Below are 21,069 nucleotides of genomic sequence, written 5' to 3'. Positions count from 1 at the left end.
AGGGAAAGACGTCAGTCTCAGGTCACTTTTCAGGAAGCTGCAAGCCTGTGTATTGGGACGTGCCACCTTCCACAGACTTGGTCTCCTGACCTGAAACATTTAACTCCAGTTGTTGTGTGAAAAATTACTGCAGTTTTAAACTGGCAGTTCCAGAATTAATTGTTTCCAAGTCAGACATTTCCCGAAACAGAGAGCGCGAGAGAGACACAATGTTAACGTTTAAACTGCCACAAGCGAGAGGCGAAATAACTTCACGTTGCTGACTTTAAAAATGCGAGCAGACAGTGCGTGTGTGTTTGGAGGGAGTGCACTGTGAATGGCCACATTGGAAGCTGTGAGATCAAACTGTGCTGCTAACTGAGTGTTAAGGTGAGTAAAAGGCACTGGTTTGGGTGGAGCATTGCGCTCAGGATGGGAGATTTTCTTGAACGGTGCCAATTAATCTGCACCAGAAAATCATCCCCTGACCAGGATTCGAACCCGGGTCTCAACGAGTTTTAAATGTTGCGTCCTAACCACTAGACCATCAGGGGAGTTGCCCTCAATCCCCTGCAAACATATACAGAAGGCTGAACACATGGCTCCCTACAGTAGCAGCAGTGTCACCAGCAGAGGGCTTGAGTTGCCATTTCCACTTTGACACTCAGTCTTTTCACACTCAGTCAAATGGCAAACGTCTATTCAGGAGGTTATCGCTTCTCGGCTTTGGGACCGAATATTAAATTGAATTTTGCAACAGGGAGATGGAATAGGGGCTTGGCTCCGTCCACTCCACGCATCGACCCAGTATTGCAGTGTCTCTGGCAACGGTGCACCTCCCTGTGGGGAGATATTCAAAAGGAAAAACAGCTCTTTCCCAGCGTCTCTGTCCGTGTGTACGTATTATGACTGAGAATAAAGCTGATATATTGCACTTACTTTCTCAGCTCAGTGGTATTCTTTTCTTCTCCTGGGCTGAGTGCCGCTCGTTCGCTCGCTCGCTCGCACGCAGGCAGCGATTATAATTCAAACTGCAAAATAACTTAACTTTAAACAAGCAGGGTCTGAGTACAAATGAAAACTGCGCTCCTGGACTGGACGGACTGTCTGTTTGTCTCGGTGAGGAAAAGGCAGTGGTGGTGAGGGTGGAGCATTGCGCTCAGGAGGGGAGACTTTCTTTGAGTGGTGCCAATTAATCTGCACCAGAAAATCATCCCCCCGACCGGGATTGGAACCCGGGTCTCAACGATTTAAAAGGTTGCGTCCTCGACCACTGGGCCACCTGGGAACCGCCTGAGGAACCTGTCCAAGAGGCTGAGGACACGCACGCCTGCTCCACGAGCAGCAGCGACCAGCAGGGGGCCGACCGGCTGATCCTTCCCTTTCACAGGCAGGCTTCTGGCCCTCGATAAAACGACAAAGGTGTTCAGAAGGAAGGCCTGGGGGGAGGGAGGGAGGGACGGCCATTGGAAATCAGCACAAAGCAGGTCCCCTGGAATCTCACACCTCCGACCCAGGAAACAGGTCTCCTGGTCAAAGCAGTCCAGCCATTAACGTGACAATGGACAGGGCCCCGGCAGCTTGAGACACATCTTTCTTTCGATATGCAAGTTCTTTTTAAAAAGGTTTCCTTCCACAGCAGCTCTGAGTGAGAGACTGACTGACATACGTACACACACACACACACACACACACACACACACACAACACCGTCACCCATCCGATTGGTGGACCGCGGGGTCGACAATCTAACTTTTCGTTTCGATGCAGGGGAGAGCGCGAACGCAGTCCCCCACTACCACAAATTTTGCAGTCGAGTATCCCGCATTTGGGGACATCGCAGGCGTCAGCGCACACCCCAAGTGCAATGGGCTAGCCTCATCCTGGGAGATCCGCCTTCGGGATCACAGATTCTCCCCTGCCAGGTAAGTATGCCTTGGGTCGCCACACACTGCCACTAGACAGCATTCGCTACCTTTTACGATTGCAAGGGCAGGTTTTAAGAATCAAAACGTCCCTTCGCTCGCAACGTGCTGATGCTCTGAGAGATTAATTCCGCTCAAATATCGTACCGTATATCCGATGATACACTCTGGGAGAAAATACTGCAGCGATGCGGTGCCGGCGATGGTTGTTTGCATGTCGCCCTTCAAGGGAAATGTCCCGCCTCCAGTTGTTGCTGTAGCAATATATACACGCGCGTTGTCGTGGTAATATAGAACTGCAAGTTGCCGTTGTCGTGGTCGTTTCGAATCAGCACAAAGCAGGTGCACTCCCTGGAATGTCACACCTGCGTCCCAGAAAACAGGTCTCCTGGTCAAAGCAGTCCCGCCCCGCCCTGGGATTAACGTGACAATGGACAGGGCCCAGTCAGGGAGCAGCTTGAGAGACACCTTTCAATAGGCACTTCTGAAACATTAACGCCTTGTTTCTTTCGACAGTTTAACCAGCCTTTAACACGTCTTGTGTTTTTATTTCCCATTTCCAGCCAGCCAGCCCAGCCAGCCCAGCCAGCATCTGCAGTATTTTCTTTTGATTGGTCTTGCCTGCTGTGGAATGAACGTTTAAACACGAGCTGCTGATTGTCAGCACCTCACCTCTTTCTCAATTGGCCGTTGCAATCTCACTCACTCGCTGTGAGACACGTCACGTCACGTCACTAGTTTTCTTTAAAGCGGTTTCCTTCCACGGCAGTGAGTTAGTGACTGAGACTGACTGACGGAGGTCCGTTGAGACGCCACCTTCTCCCATCTGATCGGTGGCCGACTGGCAAATTTACCAATCTGTCAAGCAATCCTAGCAAGAAAGGAAAAAACGGCAACTTCTTTAAACTGATCCACTGTTGCAATTAGAAACGGTGGCAAAAATGTGCCCAGAGTGGGAGAGAACGGCAGTGCTTCCAGACTGCTTTAGACACAGTCAGCCAGAGACCAAAGAGGGAGGGAAAACAGGAGCGGAGATCAATTCGCATCGAGCGCGTTATCGCTTCTCGGCCTTTTGGCGAAGATCAAGTGGTCAAGTGGGGGAAGGCAACCATTTGGAGCCTTCCTGCCATTGTATGCCGGGGGGATGCAGTCAGGGAGAAATCCCCTCGGGCAGAGTGTAGAGCTTTGGCTTGTAGAGCTTTGGCTTGATGTAATGTCACTGCAAGGAATCTGGAATGAATCTGTAAGGCAATAAGGCACCCCAGAGTGTCAGAAAAAAAAAAAAAAAGTTTCTGTTCTTATCAGTTTAATATCTGATATGTCCCCTATCTGGGGACCAAATATTAAATTGATTTTTGGAACAGGGAGATGGAACAAGAGCTTGCTCCGTCCACTCCACGCATCGACCCAGTATTACAGTGTCTCTGGCAACGGTGCACCTCCCTGTGGGGAGATATTCAAAATGCTGAACGGATTTTTGGAGCCTGTATTATTACTCAGAATGCTGAGATATTGCAACTGTGGTTTTCTTGTTTACTCCTGGGATGGATGAGTGCCATTCCCTTTCTTCCTTTTCCCTCTTGCAGTTTTACCTTGGAGGGAAAGACGTCAGTCTCAGGTCACTTTTCAGGAAGCTGCAAGCCTGTGTATTGGGACGTGCCACCTTCCACAGACTTGGTCTCCTGACCTGAAACATTTAACTCCAGTTGTTGTGTGAAAAATTACTGCAGTTTTAAACTGGCAGTTCCAGAATTAATTGTTTCCAAGTCAGACATTTCCCGAAACAGAGAGCGCGAGAGAGACACAATGTTAACGTTTAAACTGCCACAAGCGAGAGGCGAAATAACTTCACGTTGCTGACTTTAAAAATGCGAGCAGACAGTGCGTGTGTGTTTGGAGGGAGTGCACTGTGAATGGCCACATTGGAAGCTGTGAGATCAAACTGTGCTGCTAACTGAGTGTTAAGGTGAGTAAAAGGCACTGGTTTGGGTGGAGCATTGCGCTCAGGATGGGAGATTTTCTTGAACGGTGCCAATTAATCTGCACCAGAAAATCATCCCCTGACCAGGATTCGAACCCGGGTCTCAACGAGTTTTAAATGTTGCGTCCTAACCACTAGACCATCAGGGGAGTTGCCCTCAATCCCCTGCAAACATATACAGAAGGCTGAACACATGGCTCCCTACAGTAGCAGCAGTGTCACCAGCAGAGGGCTTGAGTTGCCATTTCCACTTTGACACTCAGTCTTTTCACACTCAGTCAAATGGCAAACGTCTATTCAGGAGGTTATCGCTTCTCGGCTTTGGGACCGAATATTAAATTGAATTTTGCAACAGGGAGATGGAATAGGGGCTTGGCTCCGTCCACTCCACGCATCGACCCAGTATTGCAGTGTCTCTGGCAACGGTGCACCTCCCTGTGGGGAGATATTCAAAAGGAAAAACAGCTCTTTCCCAGCGTCTCTGTCCGTGTGTACGTATTATGACTGAGAATAAAGCTGATATATTGCACTTACTTTCTCAGCTCAGTGGTATTCTTTTCTTCTCCTGGGCTGAGTGCCGCTCGTTCGCTCGCTCGCTCGCACGCAGGCAGCGATTATAATTCAAACTGCAAAATAACTTAAGCAGGGTCTGAGTACAAATGAAAACTGCGCTCCTGGACTGGACGGACTGTCTGTTTGTCTCGGTGAGGAAAAGGCAGTGGTGGTGAGGGTGGAGCATTGCGCTCAGGAGGGGAGACTTTCTTTGAGTGGTGCCAATTAATCTGCACCAGAAAATCATCCCCCCGACCGGGATTGGAACCCGGGTCTCAACGATTTAAAAGGTTGCGTCCTCGACCACTGGGCCACCTGGGAACCGCCTGAGGAACCTGTCCAAGAGGCTGAGGACACGCACGCCTGCTCCACGAGCAGCAGCGACCAGCAGGGGGCCGACCGGCTGATCCTTCCCTTTCACAGGCAGGCTTCTGGCCCTCGATAAAACGACAAAGGTGTTCAGAAGGAAGGCCTGGGGGGAGGGAGGGAGGGACGGCCATTGGAAATCAGCACAAAGCAGGTCCCCTGGAATCTCACACCTCCGACCCAGGAAACAGGTCTCCTGGTCAAAGCAGTCCAGCCATTAACGTGACAATGGACAGGGCCCCGGCAGCTTGAGACACATCTTTCTTTCGATATGCAAGTTCTTTTTAAAAAGGTTTCCTTCCACAGCAGCTCTGAGTGAGAGACTGACTGACATACGTACACACACACACACACACACACACACACACACACAACACCGTCACCCATCCGATTGGTGGACCGCGGGGTCGACAATCTAACTTTTCGTTTCGATGCAGGGGAGAGCGCGAACGCAGTCCCCCACTACCACAAATTTTGCAGTCGAGTATCCCGCATTTGGGGACATCGCAGGCGTCAGCGCACACCCCAAGTGCAATGGGCTAGCCTCATCCTGGGAGATCCGCCTTCGGGATCACAGATTCTCCCCTGCCAGGTAAGTATGCCTTGGGTCGCCACACACTGCCACTAGACAGCATTCGCTACCTTTTACGATTGCAAGGGCAGGTTTTAAGAATCAAAACGTCCCTTCGCTCGCAACGTGCTGATGCTCTGAGAGATTAATTCCGCTCAAATATCGTACCGTATATCCGATGATACACTCTGGGAGAAAATACTGCAGCGATGCGGTGCCGGCGATGGTTGTTTGCATGTCGCCCTTCAAGGGAAATGTCCCGCCTCCAGTTGTTGCTGTAGCAATATATACACGCGCGTTGTCGTGGTAATATAGAACTGCAAGTTGCCGTTGTCGTGGTCGTTTCGAATCAGCACAAAGCAGGTGCACTCCCTGGAATGTCACACCTGCGTCCCAGAAAACAGGTCTCCTGGTCAAAGCAGTCCCGCCCCGCCCTGGGATTAACGTGACAATGGACAGGGCCCAGTCAGGGAGCAGCTTGAGAGACACCTTTCAATAGGCACTTCTGAAACATTAACGCCTTGTTTCTTTCGACAGTTTAACCAGCCTTTAACACGTCTTGTGTTTTTATTTCCCATTTCCAGCCAGCCAGCCCAGCCAGCCCAGCCAGCATCTGCAGTATTTTCTTTTGATTGGTCTTGCCTGCTGTGGAATGAACGTTTAAACACGAGCTGCTGATTGTCAGCACCTCACCTCTTTCTCAATTGGCCGTTGCAATCTCACTCACTCGCTGTGAGACACGTCACGTCACGTCACTAGTTTTCTTTAAAGCGGTTTCCTTCCACGGCAGTGAGTTAGTGACTGAGACTGACTGACGGAGGTCCGTTGAGACGCCACCTTCTCCCATCTGATCGGTGGCCGACTGGCAAATTTACCAATCTGTCAAGCAATCCTAGCAAGAAAGGAAAAAACGGCAACTTCTTTAAACTGATCCACTGTTGCAATTAGAAACGGTGGCAAAAATGTGCCCAGAGTGGGAGAGAACGGCAGTGCTTCCAGACTGCTTTAGACACAGTCAGCCAGAGACCAAAGAGGGAGGGAAAACAGGAGCGGAGATCAATTCGCATCGAGCGCGTTATCGCTTCTCGGCCTTTTGGCGAAGATCAAGTGGTCAAGTGGGGGAAGGCAACCATTTGGAGCCTTCCTGCCATTGTATGCCGGGGGGATGCAGTCAGGGAGAAATCCCCTCGGGCAGAGTGTAGAGCTTTGGCTTGTAGAGCTTTGGCTTGATGTAATGTCACTGCAAGGAATCTGGAATGAATCTGTAAGGCAATAAGGCACCCCAGAGTGTCAGAAAAAAAAAAAAAAAGTTTCTGTTCTTATCAGTTTAATATCTGATATGTCCCCTATCTGGGGACCAAATATTAAATTGATTTTTGGAACAGGGAGATGGAACAAGAGCTTGCTCCGTCCACTCCACGCATCGACCCAGTATTACAGTGTCTCTGGCAACGGTGCACCTCCCTGTGGGGAGATATTCAAAATGCTGAACGGATTTTTGGAGCCTGTATTATTACTCAGAATGCTGAGATATTGCAACTGTGGTTTTCTTGTTTACTCCTGGGATGGATGAGTGCCATTCCCTTTCTTCCTTTTCCCTCTTGCAGTTTTACCTTGGAGGGAAAGACGTCAGTCTCAGGTCACTTTTCAGGAAGCTGCAAGCCTGTGTATTGGGACGTGCCACCTTCCACAGACTTGGTCTCCTGACCTGAAACATTTAACTCCAGTTGTTGTGTGAAAAATTACTGCAGTTTTAAACTGGCAGTTCCAGAATTAATTGTTTCCAAGTCAGACATTTCCCGAAACAGAGAGCGCGAGAGAGACACAATGTTAACGTTTAAACTGCCACAAGCGAGAGGCGAAATAACTTCACGTTGCTGACTTTAAAAATGCGAGCAGACAGTGCGTGTGTGTTTGGAGGGAGTGCACTGTGAATGGCCACATTGGAAGCTGTGAGATCAAACTGTGCTGCTAACTGAGTGTTAAGGTGAGTAAAAGGCACTGGTTTGGGTGGAGCATTGCGCTCAGGATGGGAGATTTTCTTGAACGGTGCCAATTAATCTGCACCAGAAAATCATCCCCTGACCAGGATTCGAACCCGGGTCTCAACGAGTTTTAAATGTTGCGTCCTAACCACTAGACCATCAGGGGAGTTGCCCTCAATCCCCTGCAAACATATACAGAAGGCTGAACACATGGCTCCCTACAGTAGCAGCAGTGTCACCAGCAGAGGGCTTGAGTTGCCATTTCCACTTTGACACTCAGTCTTTTCACACTCAGTCAAATGGCAAACGTCTATTCAGGAGGTTATCGCTTCTCGGCTTTGGGACCGAATATTAAATTGAATTTTGCAACAGGGAGATGGAATAGGGGCTTGGCTCCGTCCACTCCACGCATCGACCCAGTATTGCAGTGTCTCTGGCAACGGTGCACCTCCCTGTGGGGAGATATTCAAAAGGAAAAACAGCTCTTTCCCAGCGTCTCTGTCCGTGTGTACGTATTATGACTGAGAATAAAGCTGATATATTGCACTTACTTTCTCAGCTCAGTGGTATTCTTTTCTTCTCCTGGGCTGAGTGCCGCTCGTTCGCTCGCACGCAGGCAGCGATTATAATTCAAACTGCAAAATAACTTAACTTTAAACAAGCAGGGTCTGAGTACAAATGAAAACTGCGCTCCTGGACTGGACGGACTGTCTGTTTGTCTCGGTGAGGAAAAGGCAGTGGTGGTGAGGGTGGAGCATTGCGCTCAGGAGGGGAGACTTTCTTTGAGTGGTGCCAATTAATCTGCACCAGAAAATCATCCCCCCGACCGGGATTGGAACCCGGGTCTCAACGATTTAAAAGGTTGCGTCCTCGACCACTGGGCCACCTGGGAACCGCCTGAGGAACCTGTCCAAGAGGCTGAGGACACGCACGCCTGCTCCACGAGCAGCAGCGACCAGCAGGGGGCCGACCGGCTGATCCTTCCCTTTCACAGGCAGGCTTCTGGCCCTCGATAAAACGACAAAGGTGTTCAGAAGGAAGGCCTGGGGGGAGGGAGGGAGGGACGGCCATTGGAAATCAGCACAAAGCAGGTCCCCTGGAATCTCACACCTCCGACCCAGGAAACAGGTCTCCTGGTCAAAGCAGTCCAGCCATTAACGTGACAATGGACAGGGCCCCGGCAGCTTGAGACACATCTTTCTTTCGATATGCAAGTTCTTTTTAAAAAGGTTTCCTTCCACAGCAGCTCTGAGTGAGAGACTGACTGACATACGTACACACACACACACACACACACACACACACAACACCGTCACCCATCCGATTGGTGGACCGCGGGGTCGACAATCTAACTTTTCGTTTCGATGCAGGGGAGAGCGCGAACGCAGTCCCCCACTACCACAAATTTTGCAGTCGAGTATCCCGCATTTGGGGACATCGCAGGCGTCAGCGCACACCCCAAGTGCAATGGGCTAGCCTCATCCTGGGAGATCCGCCTTCGGGATCACAGATTCTCCCCTGCCAGGTAAGTATGCCTTGGGTCGCCACACACTGCCACTAGACAGCATTCGCTACCTTTTACGATTGCAAGGGCAGGTTTTAAGAATCAAAACGTCCCTTCGCTCGCAACGTGCTGATGCTCTGAGAGATTAATTCCGCTCAAATATCGTACCGTATATCCGATGATACACTCTGGGAGAAAATACTGCAGCGATGCGGTGCCGGCGATGGTTGTTTGCATGTCGCCCTTCAAGGGAAATGTCCCGCCTCCAGTTGTTGCTGTAGCAATATATACACGCGCGTTGTCGTGGTAATATAGAACTGCAAGTTGCCGTTGTCGTGGTCGTTTCGAATCAGCACAAAGCAGGTGCACTCCCTGGAATGTCACACCTGCGTCCCAGAAAACAGGTCTCCTGGTCAAAGCAGTCCCGCCCCGCCCTGGGATTAACGTGACAATGGACAGGGCCCAGTCAGGGAGCAGCTTGAGAGACACCTTTCAATAGGCACTTCTGAAACATTAACGCCTTGTTTCTTTCGACAGTTTAACCAGCCTTTAACACGTCTTGTGTTTTTATTTCCCATTTCCAGCCAGCCAGCCCAGCCAGCCCAGCCAGCATCTGCAGTATTTTCTTTTGATTGGTCTTGCCTGCTGTGGAATGAACGTTTAAACACGAGCTGCTGATTGTCAGCACCTCACCTCTTTCTCAATTGGCCGTTGCAATCTCACTCACTCGCTGTGAGACACGTCACGTCACGTCACTAGTTTTCTTTAAAGCGGTTTCCTTCCACGGCAGTGAGTTAGTGACTGAGACTGACTGACGGAGGTCCGTTGAGACGCCACCTTCTCCCATCTGATCGGTGGCCGACTGGCAAATTTACCAATCTGTCAAGCAATCCTAGCAAGAAAGGAAAAAACGGCAACTTCTTTAAACTGATCCACTGTTGCAATTAGAAACGGTGGCAAAAATGTGCCCAGAGTGGGAGAGAACGGCAGTGCTTCCAGACTGCTTTAGACACAGTCAGCCAGAGACCAAAGAGGGAGGGAAAACAGGAGCGGAGATCAATTCGCATCGAGCGCGTTATCGCTTCTCGGCCTTTTGGCGAAGATCAAGTGGTCAAGTGGGGGAAGGCAACCATTTGGAGCCTTCCTGCCATTGTATGCCGGGGGGATGCAGTCAGGGAGAAATCCCCTCGGGCAGAGTGTAGAGCTTTGGCTTGTAGAGCTTTGGCTTGATGTAATGTCACTGCAAGGAATCTGGAATGAATCTGTAAGGCAATAAGGCACCCCAGAGTGTCAGAAAAAAAAAAAAAAAGTTTCTGTTCTTATCAGTTTAATATCTGATATGTCCCCTATCTGGGGACCAAATATTAAATTGATTTTTGGAACAGGGAGATGGAACAAGAGCTTGCTCCGTCCACTCCACGCATCGACCCAGTATTACAGTGTCTCTGGCAACGGTGCACCTCCCTGTGGGGAGATATTCAAAATGCTGAACGGATTTTTGGAGCCTGTATTATTACTCAGAATGCTGAGATATTGCAACTGTGGTTTTCTTGTTTACTCCTGGGATGGATGAGTGCCATTCCCTTTCTTCCTTTTCCCTCTTGCAGTTTTACCTTGGAGGGAAAGACGTCAGTCTCAGGTCACTTTTCAGGAAGCTGCAAGCCTGTGTATTGGGACGTGCCACCTTCCACAGACTTGGTCTCCTGACCTGAAACATTTAACTCCAGTTGTTGTGTGAAAAATTACTGCAGTTTTAAACTGGCAGTTCCAGAATTAATTGTTTCCAAGTCAGACATTTCCCGAAACAGAGAGCGCGAGAGAGACACAATGTTAACGTTTAAACTGCCACAAGCGAGAGGCGAAATAACTTCACGTTGCTGACTTTAAAAATGCGAGCAGACAGTGCGTGTGTGTTTGGAGGGAGTGCACTGTGAATGGCCACATTGGAAGCTGTGAGATCAAACTGTGCTGCTAACTGAGTGTTAAGGTGAGTAAAAGGCACTGGTTTGGGTGGAGCATTGCGCTCAGGATGGGAGATTTTCTTGAACGGTGCCAATTAATCTGCACCAGAAAATCATCCCCTGACCAGGATTCGAACCCGGGTCTCAACGAGTTTTAAATGTTGCGTCCTAACCACTAGACCATCAGGGGAGTTGCCCTCAATCCCCTGCAAACATATACAGAAGGCTGAACACATGGCTCCCTACAGTAGCAGCAGTGTCACCAGCAGAGGGCTTGAGTTGCCATTTCCACTTTGACACTCAGTCTTTTCACACTCAGTCAAATGGCAAACGTCTATTCAGGAGGTTATCGCTTCTCGGCTTTGGGACCGAATATTAAATTGAATTTTGCAACAGGGAGATGGAATAGGGGCTTGGCTCCGTCCACTCCACGCATCGACCCAGTATTGCAGTGTCTCTGGCAACGGTGCACCTCCCTGTGGGGAGATATTCAAAAGGAAAAACAGCTCTTTCCCAGCGTCTCTGTCCGTGTGTACGTATTATGACTGAGAATAAAGCTGATATATTGCACTTACTTTCTCAGCTCAGTGGTATTCTTTTCTTCTCCTGGGCTGAGTGCCGCTCGTTCGCTCGCTCGCTCGCACGCAGGCAGCGATTATAATTCAAACTGCAAAATAACTTAACTTTAAACAAGCAGGGTCTGAGTACAAATGAAAACTGCGCTCCTGGACTGGACGGACTGTCTGTTTGTCTCGGTGAGGAAAAGGCAGTGGTGGTGAGGGTGGAGCATTGCGCTCAGGAGGGGAGACTTTCTTTGAGTGGTGCCAATTAATCTGCACCAGAAAATCATCCCCCCGACCGGGATTGGAACCCGGGTCTCAACGATTTAAAAGGTTGCGTCCTCGACCACTGGGCCACCTGGGAACCGCCTGAGGAACCTGTCCAAGAGGCTGAGGACACGCACGCCTGCTCCACGAGCAGCAGCGACCAGCAGGGGGCCGACCGGCTGATCCTTCCCTTTCACAGGCAGGCTTCTGGCCCTCGATAAAACGACAAAGGTGTTCAGAAGGAAGGCCTGGGGGGAGGGAGGGAGGGACGGCCATTGGAAATCAGCACAAAGCAGGTCCCCTGGAATCTCACACCTCCGACCCAGGAAACAGGTCTCCTGGTCAAAGCAGTCCAGCCATTAACGTGACAATGGACAGGGCCCCGGCAGCTTGAGACACATCTTTCTTTCGATATGCAAGTTCTTTTTAAAAAGGTTTCCTTCCACAGCAGCTCTGAGTGAGAGACTGACTGACATACGTACACACACACACACACACACACACACACACACACAACACCGTCACCCATCCGATTGGTGGACCGCGGGGTCGACAATCTAACTTTTCGTTTCGATGCAGGGGAGAGCGCGAACGCAGTCCCCCACTACCACAAATTTTGCAGTCGAGTATCCCGCATTTGGGGACATCGCAGGCGTCAGCGCACACCCCAAGTGCAATGGGCTAGCCTCATCCTGGGAGATCCGCCTTCGGGATCACAGATTCTCCCCTGCCAGGTAAGTATGCCTTGGGTCGCCACACACTGCCACTAGACAGCATTCGCTACCTTTTACGATTGCAAGGGCAGGTTTTAAGAATCAAAACGTCCCTTCGCTCGCAACGTGCTGATGCTCTGAGAGATTAATTCCGCTCAAATATCGTACCGTATATCCGATGATACACTCTGGGAGAAAATACTGCAGCGATGCGGTGCCGGCGATGGTTGTTTGCATGTCGCCCTTCAAGGGAAATGTCCCGCCTCCAGTTGTTGCTGTAGCAATATATACACGCGCGTTGTCGTGGTAATATAGAACTGCAAGTTGCCGTTGTCGTGGTCGTTTCGAATCAGCACAAAGCAGGTGCACTCCCTGGAATGTCACACCTGCGTCCCAGAAAACAGGTCTCCTGGTCAAAGCAGTCCCGCCCCGCCCTGGGATTAACGTGACAATGGACAGGGCCCAGTCAGGGAGCAGCTTGAGAGACACCTTTCAATAGGCACTTCTGAAACATTAACGCCTTGTTTCTTTCGACAGTTTAACCAGCCTTTAACACGTCTTGTGTTTTTATTTCCCATTTCCAGCCAGCCAGCCCAGCCAGCCCAGCCAGCATCTGCAGTATTTTCTTTTGATTGGTCTTGCCTGCTGTGGAATGAACGTTTAAACACGAGCTGCTGATTGTCAGCACCTCACCTCTTTCTCAATTGGCCGTTGCAATCTCACTCACTCGCTGTGAGACACGTCACGTCACGTCACTAGTTTTCTTTAAAGCGGTTTCCTTCCACGGCAGTGAGTTAGTGACTGAGACTGACTGACGGAGGTCCGTTGAGACGCCACCTTCTCCCATCTGATCGGTGGCCGACTGGCAAATTTACCAATCTGTCAAGCAATCCTAGCAAGAAAGGAAAAAACGGCAACTTCTTTAAACTGATCCACTGTTGCAATTAGAAACGGTGGCAAAAATGTGCCCAGAGTGGGAGAGAACGGCAGTGCTTCCAGACTGCTTTAGACACAGTCAGCCAGAGACCAAAGAGGGAGGGAAAACAGGAGCGGAGATCAATTCGCATCGAGCGCGTTATCGCTTCTCGGCCTTTTGGCGAAGATCAAGTGGTCAAGTGGGGGAAGGCAACCATTTGGAGCCTTCCTGCCATTGTATGCCGGGGGGATGCAGTCAGGGAGAAATCCCCTCGGGCAGAGTGTAGAGCTTTGGCTTGTAGAGCTTTGGCTTGATGTAATGTCACTGCAAGGAATCTGGAATGAATCTGTAAGGCAATAAGGCACCCCAGAGTGTCAGAAAAAAAAAAAAAAAGTTTCTGTTCTTATCAGTTTAATATCTGATATGTCCCCTATCTGGGGACCAAATATTAAATTGATTTTTGGAACAGGGAGATGGAACAAGAGCTTGCTCCGTCCACTCCACGCATCGACCCAGTATTACAGTGTCTCTGGCAACGGTGCACCTCCCTGTGGGGAGATATTCAAAATGCTGAACGGATTTTTGGAGCCTGTATTATTACTCAGAATGCTGAGATATTGCAACTGTGGTTTTCTTGTTTACTCCTGGGATGGATGAGTGCCATTCCCTTTCTTCCTTTTCCCTCTTGCAGTTTTACCTTGGAGGGAAAGACGTCAGTCTCAGGTCACTTTTCAGGAAGCTGCAAGCCTGTGTATTGGGACGTGCCACCTTCCACAGACTTGGTCTCCTGACCTGAAACATTTAACTCCAGTTGTTGTGTGAAAAATTACTGCAGTTTTAAACTGGCAGTTCCAGAATTAATTGTTTCCAAGTCAGACATTTCCCGAAACAGAGAGCGCGAGAGAGACACAATGTTAACGTTTAAACTGCCACAAGCGAGAGGCGAAATAACTTCACGTTGCTGACTTTAAAAATGCGAGCAGACAGTGCGTGTGTGTTTGGAGGGAGTGCACTGTGAATGGCCACATTGGAAGCTGTGAGATCAAACTGTGCTGCTAACTGAGTGTTAAGGTGAGTAAAAGGCACTGGTTTGGGTGGAGCATTGCGCTCAGGATGGGAGATTTTCTTGAACGGTGCCAATTAATCTGCACCAGAAAATCATCCCCTGACCAGGATTCGAACCCGGGTCTCAACGAGTTTTAAATGTTGCGTCCTAACCACTAGACCATCAGGGGAGTTGCCCTCAATCCCCTGCAAACATATACAGAAGGCTGAACACATGGCTCCCTACAGTAGCAGCAGTGTCACCAGCAGAGGGCTTGAGTTGCCATTTCCACTTTGACACTCAGTCTTTTCACACTCAGTCAAATGGCAAACGTCTATTCAGGAGGTTATCGCTTCTCGGCTTTGGGACCGAATATTAAATTGAATTTTGCAACAGGGAGATGGAATAGGGGCTTGGCTCCGTCCACTCCACGCATCGACCCAGTATTGCAGTGTCTCTGGCAACGGTGCACCTCCCTGTGGGGAGATATTCAAAAGGAAAAACAGCTCTTTCCCAGCGTCTCTGTCCGTGTGTACGTATTATGACTGAGAATAAAGCTGATATATTGCACTTACTTTCTCAGCTCAGTGGTATTCTTTTCTTCTCCTGGGCTGAGTGCCGCTCGTTCGCTCGCTCGCTCGCACGCAGGCAGCGATTATAATTCAAACTGCAAAATAACTTAACTTTAAACAAGCAGGGTCTGAGTACAAATGAAAACTGCGCTCCTGGACTGGACGGACTGTCTGTTTGTCTCGGTGAGGAAAAGGCAGTGGTGGTGAGGGTGGAGCATTGCGCTCAGGAGGGGAGACTTTCTTTGAGTGGTGCCAATTAATCTGCACCAGAAAATCATCCCCCCGACCGGGATTGGAACCCGGGTCTCAACGATTTAAAAGGTTGCGTCCTCGACCACTGGGCCACCTGGGAACCGCCTGAGGAACCTGTCCAAGAGGCTGAGGACACGCACGCCTGCTCCACGAGCAGCAGCGACCAGCAGGGGGCCGACCGGCTGATCCTTCCCTTTCACAGGCAGGCTTCTGGCCCTCGATAAAACGACAAAGGTGTTCAGAAGGAAGGCCTGGGGGGAGGGAGGGAGGGACGGCCATTGGAAATCAGCACAAAGCAGGTCCCCTGGAATCTCACACCTCCGACCCAGGAAACAGGTCTCCTGGTCAAAGCAGTCCAGCCATTAACGTGACAATGGACAGGGCCCCGGCAGCTTGAGACACATCTTTCTTTCGATATGCAAGTTCTTTTTAAAAAGGTTTCCTTCCACAGCAGCTCTGAGTGAGAGACTGACTGACATACGTACACACACACACACACACACACACACACACACACAACACCGTCACCCATCCGATTGGTGGACCGCGGGGTCGACAATCTAACTTTTCGTTTCGATGCAGGGGAGAGCGCGAACGCAGTCCCCCACTACCACAAATTTTGCAGTCGAGTATCCCGCATTTGGGGACATCGCAGGCGTCAGCGCACACCCCAAGTGCAATGGGCTAGCCTCATCCTGGGAGATCCGCCTTCGGGATCACAGATTCTCCCCTGCCAGGTAAGTATGCCTTGGGTCGCCACACACTGCCACTAGACAGCATTCGCTACCTTTTACGATTGCAAGGGCAGGTTTTAAGAATCAAAACGTCCCTTCGCTCGCAACGTGCTGATGCTCTGAGAGATTAATTCCGCTCAAATATCGTACCGTATATCCGATGATACACTCTGGGAGAAAATACTGCAGCGATGCGGTGCCGGCGATGGTTGTTTGCATGTCGCCCTTCAAGGGAAATGTCCCGCCTCCAGTTGTTGCTGTAGCAATATATACACGCGCGTTGTCGTGGTAATATAGAACTGCAAGTTGCCGTTGTCGTGGTCGTTTCGAATCAGCACAAAGCAGGTGCACTCCCTGGAATGTCACACCTGCGTCCCAGAAAACAGGTCTCCTGGTCAAAGCAGTCCCGCCCCGCCCTGGGATTAACGTGACAATGGACAGGGCCCAGTCAGGGAGCAGCTTGAGAGACACCTTTCAATAGGCACTTCTGAAACATTAACGCCTTGTTTCTTTCGACAGTTTAACCAGCCTTTAACACGTCTTGTGTTTTTATTTCCCATTTCCAGCCAGCCAGCCCAGCCAGCCCAGCCAGCATCTGCAGTATTTTCTTTTGATTGGTCTTGCCTGCTGTGGAATGAACGTTTAAACACGAGCTGCTGATTGTCAGCACCTCACCTCTTTCTCAATTGGCCGTTGCAATCTCACTCACTCGCTGTGAGACACGTCACGTCACGTCACTAGTTTTCTTTAAAGCGGTTTCCTTCCACGGCAGTGAGTTAGTGACTGAGACTGACTGACGGAGGTCCGTTGAGACGCCACCTTCTCCCATCTGATCGGTGGCCGACTGGCAAATTTACCAATCTGTCAAGCAATCCTAGCAAGAAAGGAAAAAACGGCAACTTCTTTAAACTGATCCACTGTTGCAATTAGAAACGGTGGCAAAAATGTGCCCAGAGTGGGAGAGAACGGCAGTGCTTCCAGACTGCTTTAGACACAGTCAGCCAGAGACCAAAGAGGGAGGGAAAACAGGAGCGGAGATCAATTCGCATCGAGCGCGTTATCGCTTCTCGGCCTTTTGGCGAAGATCAAGTGGTCAAGTGGGGGAAGGCAACCATTTGGAGCCTTCCTGCCATTGTATGCCGGGGGGATGCAGTCAGGGAGAAATCCCCTCGGGCAGAGTGTAGAGCTTTGGCTTGTAGAGCTTTGGCTTGATGTAATGTCACTGCAAGGAATCTGGAATGAATCTGTAAGGCAATAAGGCACCCCAGAGTGTCAGAAAAAAAAAAAAAAAGTTTCTGTTCTTATCAGTTTAATATCTGATATGTCCCCTATCTGGGGACCAAATATTAAATTGATTTTTGGAACAGGGAGATGGAACAAGAGCTTGCTCCGTCCACTCCACGCATCGACCCAGTATTACAGTGTCTCTGGCAACGGTGCACCTCCCTGTGGGGAGATATTCAAAATGCTGAACGGATTTTTGGAGCCTGTATTATTACTCAGAATGCTGAGATATTGCAACTGTGGTTTTCTTGTTTACTCCTGGGATGGATGAGTGCCATTCCCTTTCTTCCTTTTCCCTCTTGCAGTTTTACCTTGGAGGGAAAGACGTCAGTCTCAGGTCACTTTTCAGGAAGCTGCAAGCCTGTGTATTGGGACGTGCCACCTTCCACAGACTTGGTCTCCTGACCTGAAACATTTAACTCCAGTTGTTGTGTGAAAAATTACTGCAGTTTTAAACTGGCAGTTCCAGAATTAATTGTTTCCAAGTCAGACATTTCCCGAAACAGAGAGCGCGAGAGAGACACAATGTTAACGTTTAAACTGCCACAAGCGAGAGGCGAAATAACTTCACGTTGCTGACTTTAAAAATGCGAGCAGACAGTGCGTGTGTGTTTGGAGGGAGTGCACTGTGAATGGCCACATTGGAAGCTGTGAGATCAAACTGTGCTGCTAACTGAGTGTTAAGGTGAGTAAAAGGCACTGGTTTGGGTGGAGCATTGCGCTCAGGATGGGAGATTTTCTTGAACGGTGCCAATTAATCTGCACCAGAAAATCATCCCCTGACCAGGATTCGAACCCGGGTCTCAACGAGTTTTAAATGTTGCGTCCTAACCACTAGACCATCAGGGGAGTTGCCCTCAATCCCCTGCAAACATATACAGAAGGCTGAACACATGGCTCCCTACAGTAGCAGCAGTGTCACCAGCAGAGGGCTTGAGTTGCCATTTCCACTTTGACACTCAGTCTTTTCACACTCAGTCAAATGGCAAACGTCTATTCAGGAGGTTATCGCTTCTCGGCTTTGGGACCGAATATTAAATTGAATTTTGCAACAGGGAGATGGAATAGGGGCTTGGCTCCGTCCACTCCACGCATCGACCCAGTATTGCAGTGTCTCTGGCAACGGTGCACCTCCCTGTGGGGAGATATTCAAAAGGAAAAACAGCTCTTTCCCAGCGTCTCTGTCCGTGTGTACGTATTATGACTGAGAATAAAGCTGATATATTGCACTTACTTTCTCAGCTCAGTGGTATTCTTTTCTTCTCCTGGGCTGAGTGCCGCTCGTTCGCTCGCTCGCTCGCACGCAGGCAGCGATTATAATTCAAACTGCAAAATAACTTAACTTTAAACAAGCAGGGTCTGAGTACAAATGAAAACTGCGCTCCTGGACTGGACGGACTGTCTGTTTGTCTCGGTGAGGAAAAGGCAGTGGTGGTGAGGGTGGAGCATTGCGCTCAGGAGGGGAGACTTTCTTTGAGTGGTGCCAATTAATCTGCACCAGAAAATCATCCCCCCGACCGGGATTGGAACCCGGGTCTCAACGATTTAAAAGGTTGCGTCCTCGACCACTGGGCCACCTGGGAACCGCCTGAGGAACCTGTCCAAGAGGCTGAGGACACGCACGCCTGCTCCACGAGCAGCAGCGACCAGCAGGGGGCCGACCGGCTGATCCTTCCCTTTCACAGGCAGGCTTCTGGCCCTCGATAAAACGACAAAGGTGTTCAGAAGGAAGGCCTGGGGGGAGGGAGGGAGGGACGGCCATTGGAAATCAGCACAAAGCAGGTCCCCTGGAATCTCACACCTCCGACCCAGGAAACAGGTCTCCTGGTCAAAGCAGTCCAGCCATTAACGTGACAATGGACAGGGCCCCGGCAGCTTGAGACACATCTTTCTTTCGATATGCAAGTTCTTTTTAAAAAGGTTTCCTTCCACAGCAGCTCTGAGTGAGAGACTGACTGACATACGTACACACACACACACACACACACACACACACACACAACACCGTCACCCATCCGATTGGTGGACCGCGGGGTCGACAATCTAACTTTTCGTTTCGATGCAGGGGAGAGCGCGAACGCAGTCCCCCACTACCACAAATTTTGCAGTCGAGTATCCCGCATTTGGGGACATCGCAGGCGTCAGCGCACACCCCAAGTGCAATGGGCTAGCCTCATCCTGGGAGATCCGCCTTCGGGATCACAGATTCTCCCCTGCCAGGTAAGTATGCCTTGGGTCGCCACACACTGCCACTAGACAGCATTCGCTACCTTTTACGATTGCAAGGGCAGGTTTTAAGAATCAAAACGTCCCTTCGCTCGCAACGTGCTGATGCTCTGAGAGATTAATTCCGCTCAAATATCGTACCGTATATCCGATGATACACTCTGGGAGAAAATACTGCAGCGATGCGGTGCCGGCGATGGTTGTTTGCATGTCGCCCTTCAAGGGAAATGTCCCGCCTCCAGTTGTTGCTGTAGCAATATATACACGCGCGTTGTCGTGGTAATATAGAACTGCAAGTTGCCGTTGTCGTGGTCGTTTCGAATCAGCACAAAGCAGGTGCACTCCCTGGAATGTCACACCTGCGTCCCAGAAAACAGGTCTCCTGGTCAAAGCAGTCCCGCCCCGCCCTGGGATTAACGTGACAATGGACAGGGCCCAGTCAGGGAGCAGCTTGAGAGACACCTTTCAATAGGCACTTCTGAAACATTAACGCCTTGTTTCTTTCGACAGTTTAACCAGCCTTTAACACGTCTTGTGTTTTTATTTCCCATTTCCAGCCAGCCAGCCCAGCCAGCCCAGCCAGCATCTGCAGTATTTTCTTTTGATTGGTCTTGCCTGCTGTGGAATGAACGTTTAAACACGAGCTGCTGATTGTCAGCACCTCACCTCTTTCTCAATTGGCCGTTGCAATCTCACTCACTCGCTGTGAGACACGTCACGTCACGTCACTAGTTTTCTTTAAAGCGGTTTCCTTCCACGGCAGTGAGTTAGTGACTGAGACTGACTGACGGAGGTCCGTTGAGACGCCACCTTCTCCCATCTGATCGGTGGCCGACTGGCAAATTTACCAATCTGTCAAGCAATCCTAGCAAGAAAGGAAAAAACGGCAACTTCTTTAAACTGATCCACTGTTGCAATTAGAAACGGTGGCAAAAATGTGCCCAGAGTGGGAGAGAACGGCAGTGCTTCCAGACTGCTTTAGACACAGTCAGCCAGAGACCAAAGAGGGAGGGAAAACAGGAGCGGAGATCAATTCGCATCGAGCGCGTTATCGCTTCTCGGCCTTTTGGCGAAGATCAAGTGGTCAAGTGGGGGAAGGCAACCATTTGGAGCCTTCCTGCCATTGTATGCCGGGGGGATGCAGTCAGGGAGAAATCCCCTCGGGCAGAGTGTAGAGCTTTGGCTTGTAGAGCTTTGGCTTGATGTAATGTCACTGCAAGGAATCTGGAATGAATCTGTAAGGCAATAAGGCACCCCAGAGTGTCAGAAAAAAAAAAAAAAAGTTTCTGTTCTTATCAGTTTAATATCTGATATGTCCCCTATCTGGGGACCAAATATTAAATTGATTTTTGGAACAGGGAGATGGAACAAGAGCTTGCTCCGTCCACTCCACGCATCGACCCAGTATTACAGTGTCTCTGGCAACGGTGCACCTCCCTGTGGGGAGATATTCAAAATGCTGAACGGATTTTTGGAGCCTGTATTATTACTCAGAATGCTGAGATATTGCAACTGTGGTTTTCTTGTTTACTCCTGGGATGGATGAGTGCCATTCCCTTTCTTCCTTTTCCCTCTTGCAGTTTTACCTTGGAGGGAAAGACGTCAGTCTCAGGTCACTTTTCAGGAAGCTGCAAGCCTGTGTATTGGGACGTGCCACCTTCCACAGACTTGGTCTC

At 50.0% G+C, this 21,069-nt stretch overlaps 6 non-coding genes and 12 pseudogenes across 6 annotated transcripts; 12 read left to right on the top strand and 6 right to left on the bottom strand.

The window, feature by feature from the left end:
- Window positions 1–691: 691 nt before the first annotated feature.
- On the top strand, window positions 692–820 carry LOC137330406 (U2 spliceosomal RNA; annotated as a pseudogene).
- Window positions 821–1,746: 926 nt separating this feature from the next.
- On the bottom strand, window positions 1,747–1,912 carry LOC137328316 (U1 spliceosomal RNA). The gene has a single exon (XR_010964776.1). It is a non-coding gene; the product is annotated as a U1 spliceosomal RNA (small nuclear RNA).
- A 1,231-nt stretch (window positions 1,913–3,143) lies between these two features.
- On the top strand, window positions 3,144–3,348 carry LOC137328827 (U2 spliceosomal RNA; annotated as a pseudogene).
- Window positions 3,349–4,192: 844 nt separating this feature from the next.
- Window positions 4,193–4,321, top strand: LOC137330405 (U2 spliceosomal RNA; annotated as a pseudogene).
- Window positions 4,322–5,237: 916 nt separating this feature from the next.
- LOC137328303 (U1 spliceosomal RNA) lies at window positions 5,238–5,403 on the bottom strand. The gene has a single exon (XR_010964772.1). It is a non-coding gene; the product is annotated as a U1 spliceosomal RNA (small nuclear RNA).
- Window positions 5,404–6,634: 1,231 nt separating this feature from the next.
- LOC137328826 (U2 spliceosomal RNA) lies at window positions 6,635–6,839 on the top strand (annotated as a pseudogene).
- An 844-nt stretch (window positions 6,840–7,683) lies between these two features.
- LOC137330404 (U2 spliceosomal RNA) lies at window positions 7,684–7,812 on the top strand (annotated as a pseudogene).
- Window positions 7,813–8,726: 914 nt separating this feature from the next.
- Window positions 8,727–8,892, bottom strand: LOC137328291 (U1 spliceosomal RNA). The gene has a single exon (XR_010964765.1). It is a non-coding gene; the product is annotated as a U1 spliceosomal RNA (small nuclear RNA).
- Window positions 8,893–10,123: 1,231 nt separating this feature from the next.
- On the top strand, window positions 10,124–10,328 carry LOC137328825 (U2 spliceosomal RNA; annotated as a pseudogene).
- Window positions 10,329–11,172: 844 nt separating this feature from the next.
- On the top strand, window positions 11,173–11,301 carry LOC137330403 (U2 spliceosomal RNA; annotated as a pseudogene).
- A 926-nt stretch (window positions 11,302–12,227) lies between these two features.
- Window positions 12,228–12,393, bottom strand: LOC137328280 (U1 spliceosomal RNA). The gene has a single exon (XR_010964761.1). It is a non-coding gene; the product is annotated as a U1 spliceosomal RNA (small nuclear RNA).
- A 1,231-nt stretch (window positions 12,394–13,624) lies between these two features.
- LOC137328824 (U2 spliceosomal RNA) lies at window positions 13,625–13,829 on the top strand (annotated as a pseudogene).
- An 844-nt stretch (window positions 13,830–14,673) lies between these two features.
- Window positions 14,674–14,802, top strand: LOC137330402 (U2 spliceosomal RNA; annotated as a pseudogene).
- Window positions 14,803–15,728: 926 nt separating this feature from the next.
- On the bottom strand, window positions 15,729–15,894 carry LOC137328268 (U1 spliceosomal RNA). The gene has a single exon (XR_010964750.1). It is a non-coding gene; the product is annotated as a U1 spliceosomal RNA (small nuclear RNA).
- Window positions 15,895–17,125: 1,231 nt separating this feature from the next.
- LOC137328823 (U2 spliceosomal RNA) lies at window positions 17,126–17,330 on the top strand (annotated as a pseudogene).
- An 844-nt stretch (window positions 17,331–18,174) lies between these two features.
- On the top strand, window positions 18,175–18,303 carry LOC137330400 (U2 spliceosomal RNA; annotated as a pseudogene).
- Window positions 18,304–19,229: 926 nt separating this feature from the next.
- Window positions 19,230–19,395, bottom strand: LOC137328257 (U1 spliceosomal RNA). Its single transcript, XR_010964739.1, has one exon. It is a non-coding gene; the product is annotated as a U1 spliceosomal RNA (small nuclear RNA).
- Window positions 19,396–20,626: 1,231 nt separating this feature from the next.
- On the top strand, window positions 20,627–20,831 carry LOC137328822 (U2 spliceosomal RNA; annotated as a pseudogene).
- Window positions 20,832–21,069: the final 238 nt, after the last annotated feature.

This window comes from Heptranchias perlo, chromosome 12 (genome assembly GCF_035084215.1).
Source record: "Heptranchias perlo isolate sHepPer1 chromosome 12, sHepPer1.hap1, whole genome shotgun sequence".
Lineage (NCBI taxonomy): Eukaryota > Metazoa > Chordata > Chondrichthyes > Hexanchiformes > Hexanchidae > Heptranchias > Heptranchias perlo.
Note: the sequence above shows the minus strand (reverse complement) of the source record. Positions and strands in the feature narration are given on the sequence as shown.